The sequence below is a fragment of the Rhea pennata genome, chromosome Z (genome assembly GCF_028389875.1).
Source record: "Rhea pennata isolate bPtePen1 chromosome Z, bPtePen1.pri, whole genome shotgun sequence".
Taxonomy (NCBI): Eukaryota; Metazoa; Chordata; class Aves; order Rheiformes; family Rheidae; genus Rhea; species Rhea pennata.
In genome coordinates this window covers 14,144,396-14,159,839 of record NC_084702.1, presented here as the reverse complement: position 1 = coordinate 14,159,839, position 15,444 = coordinate 14,144,396, and the positions used below count along the sequence as shown (strand labels likewise).

At 40.1% G+C, this 15,444-nt stretch overlaps 1 non-coding gene across 1 annotated transcript; it reads left to right on the top strand.

Annotated features, from left to right (window-relative positions):
* The first annotated feature begins 6,868 nt into the window (after nt 1–6,868).
* TRNAG-CCC (transfer RNA glycine (anticodon CCC)) lies at nt 6,869–6,939 on the top strand. The gene has a single exon. It is a non-coding gene; the product is annotated as a tRNA-Gly (tRNA).
* Nucleotides 6,940–15,444: the final 8,505 nt, after the last annotated feature.

The window sequence follows — 15,444 nt, the reverse complement described above, 5'->3', positions numbered from 1 at the left end:
TGTCCACACTGCTGTCTAGGTCTACTAAAAATGAGAAACAAAATGTTAATTCTAGTAAGGTCACTAGAATAAAGCAGTAAGAAATAGCTCACTCCTCATTCATATGCCAGCCCCTACCACCAGTGTAAAGAATGCAGCTCCAAACAATCTGACTAGAAGCTACTTTTAATTATCCAGCAATTTCTTTTGCAATGTAGCAGCCTGTATTCTGTTGAACAGCTAATTTTTATTCTGCAATATTTTGTTTGCATTATAAAGATCTTCTAGGTCAGTAAAGGTGGATACAAAATATTAAAATGGTTTAGAATATGAATTTAAAAATAAAAAGGAAGAGTAATAAACATATTTCTCACAGTTTTGTCTTGATAGTGTATAGACACATTTTCTCTCTTGACACTCACAGTCTACAAGCATCTGTGCCTTATTTTCTTCTGCAAGTAGCAAGAGGGGAGGTTGGAATTAATATTTGTTTAGGTCTTTTTTTAAGCTAGCTTTGTATAGAGTACTCCTAACAGCAACACACAAATAAAAGTCTACACAAATCTTATTTTGTATTTCTTTTCTACTATAAATCTGGAAGATTTGTAAGTTTTACCGTCACTTAATGTCAGGAGACCAGAATGCTCTGCATGACACTGTTGTGATTTGTCTTGTGATGAGAGACTTTAGAGATGGACTTTTCTCTTGTATCAGGCTGATAACTATCAGATTGCATTGTCAAAAAAAAAAAATTATTTACTGTGACAGTCTATTAAACAAGTTTATTATTGTCTCTCTGTCACTTTATGTGGCTAATTTTTTGGGATAGCAAGGACAGCTGGCTTCAACTCCAGCCACTTCTCACATTCTCGGTGTGAAAGTGCCACTCTGGGTTTAGAGAAAACTACTCTAGCTTTTATTCTCACAGTGAAAACAGATTGTCCAGCTGGTCCTAAGTGCAAATGGTGTTCTGCTGCTTGCCTTTGAAAGTGGGAGCATCCTATCATGAAGCGGATTTTATGCGTATAAAGTACATTTCCTAGTAGCTACTTTCAACAAGTTCATCAGCAATGTATTCAGGCCTGTCCAACACAATTCATAGTCACTTTTTTTTTTGCTTTCACTTTTCTACCAATCTCATTTTTACCCAGATGTCTTAGGTCTGACTGATCAGCCCTTGCCTTCATTCAAAGTAGTATGCCATCCCTTGCAATAACACACATAAAGATCACACCTACTAGTTCTTAGTGACACACACTTTTCACTCTTTCAGTAACGCTATTTAAGTGCTTATTTTAGTATCTCCTGGGTGAACCCCAGTAAAATGATATTCTATTTGCAGGAAAATTCTGACTAAGGTCAAAAGAAGTTTTCGCAATTGCTTACTCACTTCTATGCAAGACTAGTGAAGAGTTAAACACAAACTAACTTATTTTGCTTCTTCAATTGCTCCTCCTTGCTAAAAACACGCAAAACCCCTGGAGACCAGAAGAAAGATGCTGAGAGTAACTTAAGCTACAAAACACAATTATAGCTGCCAGTTTGAATATATCTCTCTTCACCTCTTACATTTCTATTATACCTGCTTTGAAACATACCCTTTGCTAAAAGGACACTGATCAAAGGAAATATGTGACAAAGGAAGATCCAGGTACTGAAAAGACTTTATAAACACTCTAATTACAGTCAAATCCTTTGCCAATGTTTACATCATCCTAGATATTTATCTACATCCATCAGCTTTGAGATAAGTTCTCAGGAAACCAGGCACTACTAGTACCATTACTTTTACTGAACTATTCACTCCTTGCAGTGCACTGTTTCTGTCTTAGACTGCAAGATCCTTGGCTCATATTTGTTTTTCTTGCACAGTAATAAACACTGTGAAAAACTTTTGATTAAAGACCTCCATCTGAGAGATCCAGCAAAACAAACCTCTGTTTGTTTTGACACAGTAAAATTAAGCTCCTCACCTCTGGTAATATGAAAATTAAGGCAGTTTTAAAAAGAAGTAGAAGTGATAACCTCCTGCTGCAGGTGCTAAAGCACAGAGTAACTGTAGAAGCCAGAACTGTGGCTTAGCAGGTTAGTTTTTCTTTCAGGCTGGTGTATCTTTCCAAGCAGAAAGAAAATCACGAAAAATTGTAGAAATGGATACAAACATAATGCTTAGCAGATTGATTAATTTGTTCATCAGCCATTTCCTGCATGTTAATTCAAGCTCGCTCTCCCTCAAAAAAAAAAAAAAAAAAAAAAAAAAAGGGGGGGCAAATTGATGTGTGTACCGTATTGCTTTGTTAATTGACCATTAAGTTAAGGTTTGAAGAATTCTGATTAAGAAGCGTGAAAACAGTTTATTATTATCATGAGCAAATTCAAGCCTCAGGCAGTTTTAATGCAGAGACTCTATTACTGTACCTTTATTTATAGTTTATTACAGCCAATGAAAATGAGAACTAGCCAGCAAAAACAATTCATAAAATAACTTTTGTGCCAACACTATCATACTGCTCACTGCTGAGGCTAAGTGCTGGGGCACATTGGAAAAGATCAGGAAATATTACGAAAATGAACTTTATCAAGCCACTTTGTCCTTTCTAGTGCTAGGAATGAACAGCAGAGTTTCAGAAGCCCAAACTGCTTAAGATGGCCATGACAAACTAACTTTGGAAATAGAAAGCTTTGGGGAAGTGTGGCTGCCTTCAGGAGTCTAGTTCAGGTCTATCAGCATAATTCCCCATTGTATTGCTGCTTGTGACTATACCAGTGCAGGAACATATCATGAACTTAAAACGACTCAAAATTCAAAATGAACTCACAATGACAGTCTTTTTCACCTGCTTTTTCCAAGCATAAATTAAGACCAAACTGCAAAGGCAGTGGTTGATTAGACTTATTCTTTGAAGTGTGTTACAAAGCTGTTCTCAGCTGCAGCATAAGGTGTACCAATGAATACAGGAATGAAGGAATACACTGATGTAAGCCTACATCAATGGGACACCTCTCTGTCAGATTTTTTAGTGCATTTCCAACTCTGTCATCCTGCCAATTGCATTAATCCATTCACAAAATCATTGAAAAATCAGATAGTTTCTTTGCATTCTCCAGGTTGCATCACTCTATATTTTGAATAGTTTTAATCCAGACTGTTCAAGGGTGCAGATCAAGATCAGCTACAAAAATGTAGTCGATTAATTTGTAGTTGAATAATCAGGGCAGTGATCACAAGAAACACGCCATTCGTCAGAGAAGCAAAATGCATCTTGATATTTGCAGCCCTGATTGTAAGGAATAATTGTCAATCTAGCATTTAATGCAAAAATATTTGTCTCTTCTCATGGCTAATCCCAGGCAGATGAAGTCCGCAAGTTTGTACTTCCTTCCAAATAGGTATCTTAGCACATTAGTGATCTTTGTCATGTTACTTATTCGTGTGGTAATGGTAAACACAGACAAAAGGAAGTAAGCATCAATGACACAGAACCAATGAATAACAAAGTAGTCAGATAGGTTTTAGAGTTTTCAGTTTTTTCAGTTATGTACTTTATTGTCAGACCTCTTGTTCCAGACTTTCCTTCACTCAGTATAGGAAGTCTTTCTCCTTTCTATGCAGGCTGATTATTTTCTTTAAACTTGCAGAACTTGGTGGTTGTGAGACCTCTACCTTTATGGAAGATCCAAGTCCTGTGATGAGTAAATTTAGTTTCATCCTTCTTCCAATTAGCTATTTTGTCCACCTAAAAAAATCCCATTCTTTTAAGAAATCAAGGCCAAATACTTTTCTCATGCTCTGATGAGGACTTCTTTCCAATTAAATTTTCTGGACCAGGAAGACATGATCTTCTTTAGCTTCGCTTCTTGCTCCCACACCCCAGGGAAATCTTTGAAAATGAACAGTGCCTGTGGCTGCCTTTGCTACTGACTATCTGACAACCAGTCCTGCAGGGCTAGATAAAGTGATATTCCAGACCAACAACTACCTTCTAGCCTACTCCACGACCATGTGTGCTCTTGCCTTGAACTTGACATATAGCTGAACCCTGAGAATGAAGATTTAAAACAAATCTGAGTTTCTTATCTCCATGTGTCCTCTGTAATTCCACAAATTCATCTGTAGTAATGTTTTTCTTGAGATTATTCTAGATTTGTGAGTGTAAGTGGATCATGAGAGAGAATTAGCAGAGTAAATCTGCAGATAAAAATCTTTTAAAAGAAACACTGAAAACATTTCTGTTGAATGATCTCATAAAATCAGAACTCTTTGAATTTTTACTGAGAAATTGTCTGAGTTTCATGAGGGAATAAAATGTGAGAATAGGTTTGAATGTGATTAGTGTTCAATAGATTAGATCTGTTTTTATATTGTCATCTCCAAGTAACAAACTTGCTGTCAGTGTGAAACTCTTGAGTATGGTCTGAGACCTGCTCTGAAAGTGCTTTGGACACTTTGACAAGGATAAACTCAGAGCATATCAGGATGCAGCTGTGCTGGTGGCCTCCTTGGAGAATAAATCTGACAGCTCATCTCTCCTGTTCCTAGCTATGTATGCTTTTATTTCCACTCTTAGTATTGTAGTGTTGTTATTTTATTCTTTCCTTCCTTCTTTATGCATAAGCACCCACTCCCATACCAATACCAGATTGCATAGTTTTAGTTTCTTTCTAAGAATTAACTGACAGCCCCACCCACGAGACAACAGAACAAAGCATTGTCCTCAACTAATGACTGCAGGTGACAGAGGTATGCTAGTGTGGTCTTTCAACAGGTAGCAGACTAAGCTTAGGGGAAAAAAAAGGGTATGAGTATAGCACAGTGCTACTTACATCTTAAAACCACAATCTGACTCTACAGGAGTAAATGTAAACAAACTGATTTTGATAATCCTGCTTAACAGCAGAACGGTTTTTATGCCTCCCCTGCTGTCATACTCCAAAACATGTTACAGATCTATTCAGTTAGCTTTCATTCCATTTTACTACTATACTCCAGCAGTTTGGTTAGGTTGCCATACTACATCAGGGGAAAGAGCCAGTGAAACAGGGAAAATACCTTCTAAAACTGAAAAACAAATATATTTCAGAAAGCCGTGAATGAATCAGATAGAATCAGCATGGTACCAGAACATTTCCTGAGCAGTTTTTCTACGGATGGGTGGCTTGTTGGCTTAATGCAGGTTTCCACCACAGTTTTACCTTTGCTCACAATGTTACCATGGAAACATCTATGCATGGGAAACTGGTATGCCTTGCTGTGGGACTGGAGAATACATAAATTAATAAACAAGGAAACAAGTAAAATAAATAAATAAATAAATAAATAAATAAATTAATAAATCTAGGAGCACTATAACAAGAAAGGGATTAAGACATGCATCTTTTCATAAAAGCACATTTTAACCTCAACACAATGTACAGGACAAGAAAGGCACCTTACCTAGTAGAAGCCATGAATTTTAGAAGCTGAGCTTCGGGGATGCTGCTCTAGAGTTTATAAAGCATGAGGAAGAAGTAATCTTCCTGGCAAAAAAGTTAGATTTCTAGCCTCTTCAAAATGTAGATAGTGTTGCAGATAGCCTTGGGTATAATAAATGCCTGACTTCCTCCAACTTATTCCAAGCGATAGTTTGGCCCTTTTAGCCTTGAGACAGCTGTCAACATCGCTCTCTTTCTACTAACAAGAATTAATCTTAAACAATATCTCATAACGACATAACTCTCCTGCACCTTTCTGTTTCCTGGGAAACAGTATTTTCTATCTCTTCTTTCTTCTCAACTTTCTGTATTTCATTAAATTTGAATTTGGTTTTCTGGCTTAATCTGATCTATACTTTTCCAAAAAGTGGTAGACACTGCACAAGAAGGCAGTGCTAACTGAGTAATCTGCACTAGTACTAGTTACTCACAAGTTTCTCTCTTGTCTGCATACTTGACTGCTAGTTACGACATCAAAGGCAGCCTGTTTACTGGCTGGTAGGACTTCATTTCAATGCCCACAATAGCAGCTTTATTTAATATATCTAGAGAATAGAGCTCAGGATTATACTTTTTCTTTCTTTATATTCTTTCTGTGGAACTTAAACCTGCAAAATTAATTGAATCCCCTTCCCAGTGACCTTCAAGGAGTGTAAGACCTTGCAGTTTAACACTCCCCGTTTAAAACATGTACATTGGTTGTCAAGGATAAAGCACAATGTAACTGTACACTCAGTAGTGTCTTGGGAAGCCGAAGGTTACAAACCATGCAAATTGCAGTTACTTTTTATAGGACACAACAGACACAGTCTATGCTTAGACAAATAGAAAGCAAATATTTCTATTATAAACTAGACCTTTTTATCACCGTGTTGCCTAACAAGCTATGATTTCATCAGATCTCCTCAATCCTTTCCTGTGATGAAATCTTATTTTCTACTGTTCTGTTTCTGTCTTTGTGAAATTTTCTGCCCTTGTTCAGAGATGTTTGCAATGTCAAGGTGTGATGGAAGTAACAGAGTTTTCATTAGTCGGATATTAATATAGCACAATCCTTCTTTGACTTTATGGACATGAGGGTGAGAAATGGGAACTGTCATGGAAGAAAAGAACAAAGAAATTCGTAACGTAACAAAGCTATCTCACAGGGATACAGACTGTCAGGAAAGTCAATTTCCAGCTAAATTACTGAATAAGAATGGATCTGATTTTGTAATAAAAACTTATCAATGGTGATTAATTTACAGAGATTAAGGTAATGCTTCTTCATGCCACTGCTTTGAGAAAATAGTAAAATTCCTCTGCTTAAAACAATATCCTTCAAGGGGCGTAGTTCAGTGGGAGAGCATCTGACTGCACATCAAGATGTCCAAAGTCCCTGGTTCAACTCCAGGTGCGCCCTCCATCATTGCTTACAGCACCAGTGGTGTAGTGGTATCATGCAAGATTCCCATTCTTGCGACCTGGGTTCGATTCCCAGCTGGTGCAAAGAAGAAGCGAGCCTCCAAGCAAGCTGCACTGGCAGCCCTGTGATTGCAAAGACGCTATCTTCCCTGGAGGCAGCTGAAGCAAGACTGCACTTTTGGAAGCAAGACAAACAGGATTGCAACCCTGGACTTCAGGAGAGCAGCTTTGGCCTCTTCAGGTACCTACTTGGAGGAATCCTATGGATTAAGGCCCTAGAGTGAAGTGAGGTCCAGGAGAACTGGCTAGTATTCAAGCTTCACTTCCTCCAAGCTCAAGAGCGGTACATCCCTAGGAGAAAAAAGTCCTGCAAAGCGGGCAGGAGATCTGCCTGGATGAACAAGGAGCTCCTGGTAAAACTCATACAGAAAGTACACAGAATGTGGAAGAGGGAACAGGCTAGTTGGGAGAATTATAAGAATGCAGTTGGAGTATGTAGCGATGAGGTGAGGAAGGCTAAGGCCCAGCTGGAATTGAGTCTGGCAAGGGATGTCAAGAACAACAGGAAGGGCTTCTTCAAATACATCATCAGCAGCAGGAGGACTAGGGAAAACGTGGGCCTGCTACTGAATGGGGTGGGGGCCCTGGTGACAAGGGATACAGAGAAGGAAGAGTTACTGAATGCCTTCTTTGCTTCAGTCTTCACTGCTAAGGGCAGCCCTCAGGAATCCCAGAGCCTGGACATGAGGGAGAAAGTCTGGAGAAAGGAATACTTTCCTTTGGTTGAGGAGGATAGGATTAGAGATCTTCTAGGCAGCTTGATATTCACAAATCCATGGGCCCTGATGGGATGCACCCACAAGTACTGAGGAAGCTGGCAGATGTTGCCAGGACACTCTCCATCATCTTTGAAAGGTCATGGAGAACTGGAGAGGTGCCTGAGGACTGGAAGAAAGTCAATGTCACTCCAGTCTTCAGAAAGAGCAAGAAGGAGGACCCAGGCAACTACAGGCCAGTCAGCCTCACCTCCATGCCTGGAAAGGGGATGGCACAGCTCATTCTGGATGTCATCTCCAAGCATATGGAGGAAAGGAAGGTGATCAGGAGTAGTCAGCATAGATTCAGCAAGGGGAAATTCTGCTTAAGCAGCCTGATAGCCTTCTCTGATGGAATGACTGACTGGGGAGATGAGGGCAGAGCAGTGGATGTTGTGTACCTTGACTTCAACAAGGCTTTTGACATTGTCTCCCATAACATCCCCCTAGGAAAGCTCAGGAAGTGTGGGTTAGGTGAGTGGACAGTGAGGTGGACTGAGAACTGGCTGAAAGGCAGAGCTCAGAGGGCTGTCGTCAGTGGTGCAGAGTCTAGTTGGATGTCTCTAACTAATGGCATTCCCCAGGGCTCCGTACTGGGTCCCCTCCTGTTCAACTTCTTCACCAAGACCTGGATGAAGCGACAGAGTGCCTCCTCAGTAAGTTTGCTGATGATCCTAAGCTGGGAGGAGTGGCTGATGCACTTAACGGCTGTGCTGCCATTCAGAGAGACCTGGACAGGCTGGAGAGCTGGGCGCAGAGGAACCTCATGAGGTTCAACTAGGGCAAGTGCAGAGTCCTGCACCTAGGGAAGAATAACCCCATGCACCAGTACAAGCTGGAGGCTGACCTGCTGGAAAGCAGCTCTGCAGAGCAGGACCTGGGAGTGCTGGTGGACAAGTTGAGCATGAGCCAGCAATGTGCCCTTGTGGCCAGGAAGGCCAATGGTCTTCTGGGGTGCATTAGGAAGAGTGTTGCCAGCAGGTCGAGGGAGGTGATCCTGCCCCTCTACTCAGCCCTGAGGAGGCCTCATCTCGAGTACTGCATCCAGTTCTGGGCTCCCCGTGAGACAAGAGAGACATGGAGCTACTGGAAAGAGTCCAGCATGACCAGAGGGCTAGAGAGTCTGCCCTAGGAGGAACGGCTGTGAGAGCTGGGCCTCTTTAGCCTGGGGAAGAGAAGGCTGAGGGGGGGATCTTATCAGTGTCTGTAAGGATCTGAAGGAAGGGTGTCAAGGGGATCTTTTCAGCTGTCCCATGTGACAGGATAAGAGGCAATGGGCAAAAATTGAAGCTCAGGAAGTTCTACCTGGACGTGAGGGGGAATTTCTTCCCTGTGAGAGTGACAGAGTACTGAAACAGGTTGCCCAGAGTGGTTGTGGAGTCTCCTTCTCTGGAGATCCTGTCTAACATGCTCTAGGTGACCCTGCTTGAGCAGGGAGGTTGGACTAGATCCCTTCCAACCTTACCAATTCTGTGATTCTGTGATTTTAAATCCGAGAACACTAAGTAATAAAATTGCACAAAAATAATTTGCCCCAAACCAAAAGTGAAAACAGGTACTATTATTACAGAGTTGGAGACTAAAGCTGCATTAGGAGTGTATAGAAGACATAAGGTTTCTAAGAGGAGTAAGTGAACCCATGCAAGAATCTCATCTGTGAAAAGAAAGCTGTCATTTCTCAGGTTGTTTAATCCAACTATAGTACAGCATCGAAGCCTGGACTGCTTCGTAGGGGTGCCTTTACCTGTCCTAGTTTAATAGATGGTGTTTCAGTCAATTATATCTTTTAGAGATGATCTAACTTCATAATTATTCCTAGCCTTTCCCAAATGTGCAAAATTTCCCTGGTATTTGTCTGATTCCCTTCTCCCAAAAGCACTAAACTGTCTACATCAAGCTGTCAAAGAAGAAACCTGTTCACCTACATCCACTTATAAAAAGAAATCTTCTTGGAAAAGGTGTTGTGATATCTTTGCCTTGGTAACGTGCATCAGTATGGAATTACTCCAGAATGTAGTCCCTTGCCCTTTTTCCTCAGGTTAACAATATCAACAAACCTTAGCACAAGATACAATCTTCATTACCATGTTTATTAGCAATAATTACTGGTTATATTTAAAAGAGGAAAAAAAATCTTAGATGTTTTTCAAGTTAACATAAGAGTAACTTTCTACTCAAGTTTACTGAGTAGTATGTTTTGCAGGCGTTCTTGTTGCCTGTATAGAGATTATGTATGTCCCCACTATCACATCATAGAAAAGGCATTTCAAAGAATTTTGGCAGAGGTTGTCAGGGAAGGAGTTTTGTGTTCATTAGATGAAGAACTGGAACACAATGAATTCTGAGATTCTTCAACAGGTCTTGAGGGAACGAGTCCTTGTGACATAAATTTGTGTGACCTAAGGCTGCTTTGACTTGCACCAAAAGTTGAATCAGTTGTTCAGTGTTGGGTGGCAGATAAAAGGCAGCTTGGAGCCAGTTGTGGATACCAAAACTCCCTTATTTTTTTTTTACTGATCAGAAAGACTGCTAACTAAGTTGACTTGAGGAAAGATTGACTAAAAATGGAAAAGGAGTGCTGTGTAAATAAATGACGTTGGATAATCTAGTTCATTTATTTTGACAAAGACAGCTTGCAAATACTGCAAATGTCCAAATACTGCTGAATATGTAGATAGTGCTGAAGAGTTGACACTTATTGTGAGAGAGATGATGGCAAACACAAAGAACACCAGTAGCTTTGCAAGAATAAAAGATCATTTTGATGTACACTTCAAAAAAATAATATAAAAAGTATAAGTTGTTTAATAAAATCCGTCCATCAGTTACAGTGCAAGAAGTGCCATTTGTGCTGGTGCTGCTAATTGCAATGATTTTTATTTAGATATATTTTTTCATCACTTCTAAGAGACAAAAAACATGCTTCATTTTCTTTCATTTTCATTGCAGTATTTTCCAATATTCTTCTTGTACTAGCTATATCATTTTAAACCATTCATTTTTAGAAATGATATTTTTGTGGGGGCTTGCTTCAAATACTACTGTTTACATATAAGGGTATTTGAGTAGCTTAATATTTATTTTAGATTTGCTGGTAGCATACACTTGTTTTCCCATTTTATTGCTTTCCATAGTGTTTGAAATGGCACATGCCAGCCTATGTTACATGACAGATGTTCACCTCTACTGTGCATTATGCTTTGTTCAAAGGGTTTATCAGGGAAGCGGAAAGGCAAACTTTCTGTTTGACTTACCCTGAGTTATCCTTCAGAATAAAAAGAGAATTGTTCACCCTCAAATATAATCTCTGTCACTGCCCTCCTTCCCACTCCCCCAGTATCTGTACCCAGTTTTGAGCTATGGAGTAGCGAGTACCTGAAACTCAAGGGCAACAACATCACTGTAAAGAGTAAGTCCCACCTGCTCTGAATCTGACCATGTCCCAGAGCATGCAGATCAGCGCTGGGAGATCTTCAAGTGCTTTTCTAGCCCACTGTGCTTCCTTTCTAATCATTGCTAAAACCCCCTTCCAAGCTACATGCCATTTTGATGGCACCCAGTGTGGCTATATGAACAAGTTGTATCAACAACTCAGAGAAGTGGTAGGACATTTTTAAAAAAGGTATGGACAAATAGCAGGGTTTCTGCAGTGGCGAGTGTGACATAGCCTTGATTTTTGTGTAATGTAAAGAGGCTTGGTTTACTTATCCTTGCATTATCCTCTTCTATTTATTCTAATTTCTGCAACAAATTGATATAACTAGAATGGAAATAAAGTCTCAGCCATACAGGCTCATGGCATCCCACCATTAGATGTGATCTGCCTCCCCAGATGATGCCCATCAGTAGTTAATTTTTGAAAGGTATTTTTGATGGGCAAATTTCAAAGTTCCTTCTTCCTTTTTTCTTCCTTCCTTCCTTTCTCTCTTTTTCTGCCTTCTCTCTTTCTTTCTCCTTTTCTTTCTCCTTCTCATTCTTTCTCTTTCTTTTTTCTTTTCTTTCACCCTCTCTCATTCTCTTATGTTCTTTCTTCCTTCTTTCTTTCCTTTCTCTCATTTTCTTTCATTATCTCTTTCTAGCTCTTCATTCCTTTCCACCTTCTCTCTCGTATTCTTCTTTATCTCATCTTCTTTCTCCGTTTTCCTTTTTTCTACGGATCTTGCAGGCTTTACCTTATCTTTTATTCCAAGACATTTGCTATGCAAATGTTGTGGTTGTCCTGATTTTTATATTCTTTAAACCAAGTAAAAAATATATGTGACTACGCATGTATGTTATAATCTGCTTTGGAAAGGAAGGAAAGACAAACACAGTGCTGTTAGAGGAGGATGGGGAATGTGTCCTACTCCTGTGCTGACACTTGTGGAAGGGTCACAATCTCGGTAGGGACCACTGGGGCCATCTCCAGAGGCACATCCTGCAGAGCACCAGGGTGGCTTCCATGTGTTGCTCCCACTCCCAGCACCTTCTCTGCCCTGGGCCCCACCAGCTGTGGCTGCAGCACACTGCAGTGTTCCCATGTGTCCCTGGGGAGCATGGATCAACGCTGGTAAATCTGCCCCAGCGGTCTGCAGAGAAACCAAGCTGAAGCTTAGAGAAGTGCCTGAAAGATCTCACTATCACCCCACTGTGTTTTGGACCAGAATCAGCACGAAGGAACCAAGGACCCTGCTTGGATCCTTCCTGAGGGCTCTGCAGGAACGTGAGCATCATGCCTCCACACCACAAAAGCCAACATTTGACCTCAGCAATCCCTATTTAATGAGTTTTTTTTCCTCTATATTCTTTCTAATGTGCACTCTCCAGATTTCTTCACAGTCAGATACCTCTTTCATTCTTTCTGGAAAGCAATATATATAGAATATGGCTATAAATAACACTAGCAATGTCATGGTAACTATGGTAACCAGTAGGCTTCAAACACTGATGAGTATGAGGTTTATAGGAGGCTGCTCTCAAGTTTACATCAGATGATCTGTCCTTTTTAAAACCACACTTACTAGAATTTTGGATTTTTCACATAACACAGACACAAAATCTTTTCTTTTTTTTTCACATTACAGCAAAGTACTGGAGTGTTTTATTATTTCTTTCTAAAAACAGATGAATGTTGAAAAAAAAATACCTGAAAATGGATACTTTCTTTTTTTTGTATGCTGACTGCAATCATATTTCAAGATTTTTTAGTTTAAGATAAAGGGAGAAGCCTTTCTTGTTCACCATTCATTACAACTGTTGTGTTTCATTTCTTAAGGAATAATTTAATTCATTGCAATTAAATTTGTGCGTTCTGTTCTTTTATGCTGAGCAGGAAACTGAAGATTCACTATCTTAAAAATGAATGTAGCAACTGAGATTTAAAGAAGACTTAATTATGATCTATAAATAGTTACATGATAAAATAAAATAAAAATAGAAAGCTACTCAGTTCCCAAGGAGAAGGTGTAACTCGTGATGCAATTTACACATTAAGGAAAGGAGTCCTTTGGGTACATCTGCAGCCCTTTCTCTGCAGCAAAGCATAGACATGCAACTAATGATCTTCGTAGTCACTGATTTATGAGGGAGGTTAATACAGTGCTGGTGCTTTTGCTAGCACCTGCCAGCATGGTGTATGCCTTTGCCTCGAAGCTATGTTTGTCGGTGCATCAATATTGGTGCAGCCGCAGCAGGGCACAACTGCCTGCAAACATCTGCCGAGAAGCAGGGTGAATGCGAGGATCGCAAGAGCTGGCAGACCTCCGGATGGCTGGACTGTTGCCGATCACAGCAGTGATGGTAGGACAGATATTCCTTGCTGTACGCCCCCAGGAGCTTCTCTCCACAGCAATTTATTACTCCGTTGATTGGCCCTTGTGGAAACACTGATCCTGGTGGCCACAGCAGTCTCTCAGGTAGACCATTGTTGCACTTCAATATATTTGGAACTGTGACTGGGGAATGGGCTAGCATTCAGCTTTGTTAATCACAATAATGATAATTACAGCAGAGGGCCTGAAACTATTCAATGTAAGGATTGATATTCAAATGTAAATAATTCAATCAGCAAAGTCAAATCATGAGTAGAGAGCATTGATAAATTTCATCTCAGGAATACCTCTGGGAATAGTCGGATCCTGAAGATCCATCTGAACACATTTCCTAGGTTACAGAGGAGGAAAATGGTAACCTCTGTGCTCCATGGGGGTGCTAGCGAACTTATCAATGTATTATAGAAAGAAATAAAATAAAAACAATCCCCCCACCCCTGCCAGACAGTCCTGTTCTTTCCCATAAGCGTCCTGTCATAATCATTGCAGCCAACTCACTGCTGCACAGCCAGTTTGACTTTACAAGGGCATCCAGAGCAGAGAGTTTGTGAGGTCTTCAGTCCTCTTTACTGCATAAGAGAATAAACTATATTTGCTTTCAGACAACGCCTGGGTACAGGGAACATTGGTCTCCCTCAGCATTACTTTTGCTCATTAAACTTTAGTAAAAGGACATCCACACTCTACTAGCTGAGTTTGTTACAGTAAAGCCTGGAGATTGCTCAGACAAAAATTGCAATATTTGACTGTCCTAAAGATAGTTCAACTTGGTTAGTTTAGAGGCAGGTGCTGTAAATCACATAGCAGGATTTGGGAGTAGCATCTTACAAAAAAAAAGTATTGCACTACTGTTTCATAGTCTCAAAGCTTTTTGACAGCCACCTGGAGATGGATTTTGGAAACAACAGTATGGATGCTCTGTCTATTCTTCAGAATGTCTTTGCAGCAAATGTGAATTACTGAGAAACTCTGATTCTCTTCAATCCACATGTTAGTGGAAGTGTTTGAAGGGTGACGCTAACTTCAGTGAATTTCAGAAATTCCCTCCACAGTGATGTGATTTGTTTTTTGGAATCAGTCTAAAGGATCTGTACTATTTTTCTGTTTAACATGACTACCCTCCTTTTTATGTCAGTTGAAAGTTTTTTGTGGTTTTAAATAAATGTGAGCCTATTAGAAAGAGCCGATTGCATTTAAATAGACTTCTTTTGGTGATAAAAACGTACAGTATTGGGAGGGAGTCAAACTATTTCATACCTCCAAACTCAGACTTGCCAGAGGGCTGAGTTTTTATGAGTATACTGCAGAAATTGCTATTCATTCTAGAAGTATACCAGGTATGCTTGCTGCTTCTGATAAAGCTATTGTCTTTGCAATTTTTGCTGCCTTCAGCAGGAAGCAGGTTCATGCCCACCCCAAGCACCTGTGCTCCATCTGTCAGCAATGAATACTCTTGAACTGACACAAATGCCACCAGTAACATTTGCAGCACAAAGCAACATGCCGACTTTGTCAGTGTGGTGACCCATAACAACAGTAATAGATTTTCAGTGCAAATGCATTGGGGTGTTAAAATGGCTGTGGTCCCCTTTATAAGCAAGGGCACAGAAAGGTGGCAAGGACACAGCAGATCAATAAGAGTTTTAAGGCTATTCTCTGTAGATGGTGAGCCTTGATCTTGCAAGCAGTCACAGCTAACATTACATACATCCATTTTCCCATTGACTCCTGTGGGATTTCTGATGTAAGTAAAGTTCTTCGTCTGCAGTATCAGCCCCTGTATTTCTTCATCAGGAATTTAGGGTTCCCAGGGGCATTTAAACTTAAACATAAAGAAAGCATCCTTAATTACTTTCTTTCCCTGACAGTTGTCAAATCTATTGATTTTACCGCCTTGCCAGGCCTTTTCACACTTTTTTTCATTCTGATATATGTATTATATCTCTAATTAGAAGAAATTTAAT